The sequence below is a fragment of the Geospiza fortis genome, unplaced genomic scaffold, assembly GCF_000277835.1.
Source record: "Geospiza fortis unplaced genomic scaffold, GeoFor_1.0 scaffold188, whole genome shotgun sequence".
NCBI classification, from domain to species: Eukaryota; Metazoa; Chordata; class Aves; order Passeriformes; family Thraupidae; genus Geospiza; species Geospiza fortis.
Genome location: NW_005054337.1, coordinates 66,207 through 70,891, shown reverse-complemented (window position 1 = coordinate 70,891; position 4,685 = coordinate 66,207). Strand labels below are relative to the sequence as shown.

The window sequence follows — 4,685 nt, the reverse complement described above, 5'->3', positions numbered from 1 at the left end:
GGGAAGGTACAGGCTGACCTTAAAGGGAATTGAATTCTCTGGTGTAGAGTAACATGTCCTGCTGCATTACGAATCTTCTTGATCTCTTGGTGAAAATGTCCACAGCAGACAAAATACAGATGTCTGCTCCTTTTGGTTTTAACTAAAAGGTGCTGCTTGGGCATGGCAAATTGACCAGCTCTGTCTCAAAACAGTCTTTTTCAATTTTGAACAAATGTTAAAGGAGGAACACTATAAAGGAAACAAAGATAAAACACATTAAAGTAATTCTACTGAGAGAGGAAAAATAACTGCTCATTCCAGATGCCTCCCAATCTGGCTCTTGCCAATCCTCCTTGGTACTTGGCAGTTTTAGGGGACTGCATTTTCACATGGTGTAATTCAATTCAAAAAAAGATATAAAGAATTATGTCTTTCCTAGAGTTGCTTCCCATTGAATCACCTTATCACTCTGGTCTGGTTTGTCCAGTCTTAACTATTTCTGTCAATATGGTAAAACCATCACCAGGCATTCTTTCATAAAAGCAGACTACAGCAGATGGTAGTGTGATGAATTTGGTCATCCCCTCTGGCTTTTGGCTTTATGTGTTCCTAAGAACCAGTGTGAGAAACCAAGGCAGATCCTGGTAAATTCCTCATGCCTTCAACAAAACTCTCCAGCCCTTTCCCACTGCAGATTCAAGCTGTGCCCCAGCTCCCCCGATGCAGAAGGGTTTAAAAAGCTGTTATTGAGCTGTCAGTTTGAAGAACAAACAGGGGAAATGTACTTTAGGTCTCTGTTTGGGGCTGTTTGCAGAGCTGTCTGTATGTGCATGTGTGGGGGTCTGTGTGAACAGGAGGGGAGCTCCTTTCTGAGCCTCTGTGAACTCAGCAAACCCCTGCAAACCTCACATGGGACCTGCTGAGGCCTTTTGTGGGTTTGTTTTACAACTTCCTCAGGTAGAGCCTGTGGAGACTGTAAAATTGTAAAGCTGGAGATGTGCTGGAAGGATATTGATTGCACTTCTGGCTTGTGTTAGTCAACTCCAGCTCATGCAGAATTAGCTCTTAGCTCCTGGTAGCTGCTCCTGACACACTTGAGTCAAGGCACAACACCCCTATAAAGGATGTGGAGTTCTGGGGTCAGCACAGAGCACAGCTCAGGAAACACCTTCCTTCACACAGCCTGCTGCAGGGTAGCAGGAAAGTGATTCAATCTTCCCTGAGATAACGTGTTCCTGACCCTACACCATACAAAAACCATATTCTCACTCATTTCTCTGGGCTCAGGCCCTGCCCTCAGTGATGGCTCTGGCTGTGGTGGTGCCTTGGTAAGAAATACTGCAAGGAATGGGTCTTTCTCCATTGGCCATATGTTGCTTTTCCTGGAGTGAGGAGAACTCCTTACATTGCTCAGTGTAATAGACAAGCTAAAACCAGAGAATTTATTCACAGGAAGCAGAATGTGTCTGTGTCACTGCTGAATTACTCACTCCTGGCTGTGGGATGCTTCCCTGTGCTCCTGCTGTAGGTTAAAAGGTTCTGTATAGACAGGAAAACTCCCACTTGTAACTTGCAGAATCTTTGGTCAGATTTAGGAACTGAGCTCCCTCATCGAGATAAGTTTTTTGGCGCCCATACATTGAATTTGTTCTCAGATTTCTTTTCAGCTCTTCCCATCCCTCCACACCCCCAAACCCCTTCTGCCACTCTACAGCTTGCTTGAAGAAAGAGCTTGTGGTTTCTGGTGGCAGCTTTGGGCAAGCTCCTCGTGGTCCTGCAGTTTTCAGGGAGGCAAAAGCAAAACCCTCAGTGGAACTGGGATGCCTTTAGCGGGTGCAGATGGATAACAGCATGGCTGAGGTCGTGTTGCTACATGTAGGCTCACAGCAGATTGGAGCAGGAAGGCTACAGGCTGGATTCTCTTTTTTCCAGTTCTCTCTGCATTCACTGGTCGTGGTTTGGGTCTAAAATGAAAAGTCTCTTCTGCTTCAACACCTCTTATTCGAGATCATGTCACTGTGACCAGCTTTGTGAGGCCGAGCCAAGAAGCACCAGTGTGAGGCTCAAGAAACCAGTAAAATTCAAAGAGGGATCAGAGCAGTAAAGGAATGGCAAATGTCCAGGGATGTTGAAATTTATGCTTAGAAAAAGCTCTTAAATGGAAGAAAGGCTTCACTACTCAAGCTGAGCTCTAGCTGTTATAAATCAGGCAACATCTTTTCTGGGAGCAGAGTATTCCCCAGCCACCCACGGGGGTTTCCCTGGAAATGTTTGCTGCTGGTGACTCTCAGGTGAGATGTTAGACCAGATGGGACTCGTGTCCAGTTCAAATTAGTCAATATGACTTTTTGTCCTAAGTGTGGCTAAAAAGAGATGGCATCAGGGAAGCAGTTTAAGTTGTTAACCTCAACTTTTTGGTTAACCTCTAAATTGAATGTTTAGCAATGTTAGAAACCCTCGGTCTTTTTCTTCTTGTGCTGGATAAATACCCTGAGAATGCCGTCTTTAAACTATTTCCATTGCTTCTTGGAAAACCTCAGATCCCCTCAATTACAGGTAGCCTAAGCATGATTTCAGTCTTCAAACTGTCCTTGACTCTGCAGTCAATGGGAGGCCAGTCCAGACTGCAGAAGGGTCATTTTTTCTGCGTGGTGCTCTTGAGTCTGTGCCACAAAACCCACGTGCTAGCTGTGATTTCACTTTCCTTAATTGCATTTTGGAAGGGAGATTAATTATATTACCACTAGAGGGATTACAGTTATTAGACTGGCCCAAGTGTTTTGCCCTGAAACTCTTGTGGGGGTGGGAGAAAGTTATTTTGCTAATCTGTGCCCTGCTTTCCTTGTTAACTCTTTTTACGTATTTACAGGTGCCATGGGGTGTAAGTAGCTAATTAAATATGGCATTTGATAAAGTTGAAGGAAGTTTTAATTCCTGTCCTGTGGAGTGTTGGTCTCGCCCACATAAACATGTTAGTTAACGATTACTGCAGAGCAGAAATATTTTCAAAGGTGGCTGTTCCCAGCGGAACCTACTCATTTTCAAGCACGGTTTAAAGGGCAAAGACTGTCTGTTCTCTTGATAAGAATTTGTTTTTAAAGGTTCTATTTAGCTTTTAAAGGATACATTCATCCGCTTGGAGATAAGATCTTGCATTAAGTGGGGAAACCGGGGGAAAGGTCTCCAAAGAGACGGGCGAGCAGGAAGGGGTTAAAAGATGTCTGAAAGCGCTTTAGGAAATCTTTCTGACTGAATGGGTTTGGCGGCCGTGCTTCAGTGCTTCCTCACCATGTGGAACCAGGCACCTCTCACCGCCCTGGCTCTCAAATCCTGATGTCATGACAATGCGATCCCCGGGAAACAGCTGGCACTGGATGCTCCCGATGGCGTGGGGCAGGAAAGGAATGGCAAAAATGGCAAATCCTCCCCTTCCCGATGCTCGGACCCAGCAGAATTCCCGAGCAGCACCTGGCTGGAGGGCTGCCAGTGCCCCACTGCCTGCAGAACCCTGAGGAAACCTGACAATAAATCCATATATACACTTATATCCATATCCAATTGGATATAAGTGGAAATATATATATATATAAATATATAAATATAAATAAATATATATATATTTAAAAATCCATATATACACTTATATCCATGGTGCTCCACATACAGCAAGAGGGATCTTTCAAAAGCCTCCAGAGCTGCTGAAATCAGTGTAATTGCACAGCCTGGCTGGTACACACCATGTGGAAATTCAGCTTGTGGAGCTATATATTTGAGCCACACGCATCACAATGGGTGGTTTTTTTGTTTTGGGTTTGTTTTTTTTTATTGTTTGTTTGTTTTCTTTTTAAAGCTTTTCATACTTCAGACAGCAGCTTTTCCAAGAGGACTGGTACCTCCTAGGCTGTCCACAGAGAATAAGAAACAAAGAGGATGATGTGATGCAAAGAGCAAATGCCCAGCCGCAGCCTGTGAAGATCTGGACATGCTTTAGAGCTTGTTTTGCTTCCTGTGGGGTTCAAATACCGCAGCAACCCAACTGTTTGGAATCCAGACCTGGTCTCTTAGTATGTTCTGCTTTAAAGATGCAGTCTTGTCCAGCTCAGGCACAACATTTCGTGGGTATTATTTAATTATTGGATTTTAAAACAGTCTGTGTTTGCCAGAAAATCAAAGCAGTGGTTTGATGAGTTAGTTTATGTGTTGCTCTGTATTTATGTTCAGGTTTTTATCTGTAAAAGTCTTCCCCCCAGCAGCATAGAAAGAGCTGACAGTGCATGTGTCACATCACGGAGGGGTTGTCCATGGGCAGCCAGGGGATGGGAGAAAGTTGGGTTATCGCTGAGCTGCTTCCTTCCCCCTTAGGTGAGAAGGTGAAGTCATTTCCCCAAAGCCATCCTTTCCGGGGAAAGTGGAACTAAAATTTTCTCTGCCCAAATTAAATGAGAACCCACAGCGTACCTCGGGGAGCGCGAACTGGGTTCGGTCAAGCCTTCCCCTGTTTTGTTAATTAGTAATCGAGTTTTTCCTGCAGATAACCCGATCTATCGGTTAATGGAGTTTACCGTACTAAAACCCCAGCGAGCCGCCGCGGGCAGCGCAGCCCCGCAGACACAATGGGCACATTGTTCCCTGGGGAGGGGGCGGCATCCTTCACCCCAGCCGGCAAAGGGTTAAGCGGGCGGCGGGGCCGGGGGTTCCCGGGG

At 45.3% G+C, this 4,685-nt stretch overlaps 1 protein-coding gene across 1 annotated transcript in view; it reads left to right on the top strand.

Moving 5' to 3' along the window:
* Positions 1 to 3,948: 3,948 nt before the first annotated feature.
* Positions 3,949 to 4,685, top strand: part of LOC106631846 (laminin subunit alpha-5-like) — a gene marked incomplete at its 3' end in the record, with an annotated part of 66,757 nt that continues 66,020 nt past the window's right edge. The window contains exon 1 of the mRNA XM_031057992.1: positions 3,949 to 4,046. The remainder of the gene's footprint in view (positions 4,047 to 4,685) is intronic.